This window comes from Sinocyclocheilus rhinocerous, unplaced genomic scaffold (genome assembly GCF_001515625.1).
Source record: "Sinocyclocheilus rhinocerous isolate Xijiao unplaced genomic scaffold, SAMN03320098_v1.1 scaffold411, whole genome shotgun sequence".
Taxonomy (NCBI): domain Eukaryota; kingdom Metazoa; phylum Chordata; class Actinopteri; order Cypriniformes; family Cyprinidae; genus Sinocyclocheilus; species Sinocyclocheilus rhinocerous.
The window spans coordinates 1,578,912-1,580,927 of NW_015640493.1; the positions used below are offsets into that span (position 1 = coordinate 1,578,912).

At 33.7% G+C, this 2,016-nt stretch overlaps 1 pseudogene; it reads left to right on the forward strand.

Annotated features, from left to right (window-relative positions):
- Positions 1-645, forward strand: part of LOC107753274 (alpha-tectorin-like) — a 3,132-nt pseudogene extending 2,487 nt beyond the window's left edge.
- Positions 646-2,016: the final 1,371 nt, after the last annotated feature.

The window sequence follows — 2,016 nt, forward strand, 5'->3', positions numbered from 1 at the left end:
CAGGTGTCCAAGTCCAAATGAGAAGGTGGAGCTTCTGCAGAATGGTGTTTCCACATCCAGCCATTTCTCCTTCAGCATGTTTATCTTCATTGCAAACTCCACAAAGATTTACCTGCACTGCGCTATTCACCTTTGCCTTCTGACAGACAATAACTGCTCAGTTGTGAGTGTACAAATCCTGTCACAATATCAAATGTTTCAGATATTTCTTATGGGTGTATAAGGACTACACTTAAACATAATAGATACTTGTGGCTGTCTTCTGCTGATGATGTTTTGTGACAAATATGATAATTATTTAATGACATAAATTGACATACGACCTGAATGTCCTGTTTTTGTTACTTTTAGCACTGTGACTCTGAACACCACCACAGAGAGGGCAGATCTCTGGACTTCCATGACAGTACTTCTATATCCGTGGGTCCTTTGATGTGGTCTGACGGTAACAAAGGTGATTTATGGAATTAAACAAAACCGTTATGTTGTCTTTTTTTCATGCATATCTGACATATTTCATTTTTGCAATTGATGCATACTTAGCATTCCCTCTTCATAGGTGTGCAGGTGTCCAGGGCTCCAACTCTGTGTGCTTCTCTGATGATGTTACTCATTTCTATGATAAGTGTTCTAATATTCTTCTAGAATGTTTCCACTAATAATCATTTTAAGGATTCTCCCTGTAATCTAATTTGATTCATTTAGCACTGGTGCCATATTTACTTAACTGTATGTTATTATAACCTCCATATGTAAAAAATATCAATTAGCAGACATTGCTGAATTGACTTTATTTCGATAAATGAAAATAGTCTCTTTACTCATGTGGGATGGAATATACACATTTCTTTATTTAAAAATAAACCGATTAAACTAATTTCTGTTTGGTTTTGGTCATTTATGTGTCCATTTAAAACTCTTCCCCCCAGTTTCACAGACAAGGCTTAAGCTAGTCCCAGACTAAAATGCATGTTTGAGCTGTCTCAACTGAAAATATCTTGCTCTGACTTATCTTAAAATATGTCAGTGTCATTGTTCTGTGTCAAGATTAATCTTCTAAGGCATTTTTGTAAAAGTTGCTTAAATATCTTAATTTAACTAAGGCCTAGACCTGGCTTAAGCTAAGCCCCGTTTGTGAAACCGGGCCTTTGTGTTTTTATTCATGAGCCAATAATAACTAAACTTATTAGTTTAGGCTTTATCTAATATCTATGTAGTTAATTCATTTTAATGTACTCAAATAACTAAAACTGAAATAAAAGTTAAGGAAAACTATATTTTAAAAAATACTAAAAATAAAATGAAAACATAGATGTAAAATTATTGTAAAAATAAAAACAAATTCAAAATATTATTAAAAACTAGGTGGATTTACTTGCTTTTGAGAAGTCCAGCCCATGTCAGTGAGAACATTTGTGCAAAAATGCAGTTGTTTTGCAATGTAGTTTTGCTGCATATTTGCTTTATTTATTTGCTGCTCAACATATTTCTGTTATGATTCTCAGGTTCATTCTATAAACAAGATGTGCAACATTCATGCATTGTCTTTTTTTTTTTTTAGTTAATTAAATGTCTAGAACCAAAGTGTGAACCTGTGGTTATCAGATATGCCCAGATCATTATTTAGCAGACACTTTTATCCAAGCTTACAGTACACTTGAAGCAAGCTGGGGTGAAGTGTCTTGCTCAAGGGCTCAATGGTGATGGATCATGCTCGCGCCTTGTTCCTCAATGGACGTGAACTTGCAATCTTCAGGTTATCAGTCAGACATTTTGCCTGAGGATCTGGTAAAACAAACGAAATCTAAATCAAGCAGTGCAGTAAACACAACACATTTGGAAAAACTAAAACTACTAAAATACTTTTAAATAAAACTAAAATAATACACCGAATATAATAAAACTGGAAAATTTTGCAGTCCACCACTTGAGAACCACTGTAGTCATTATAAAGCATTTCTTGCTCAAATGATAAATACCATATGAATTTTGTCATGTCATATGAAAAGAAAAACT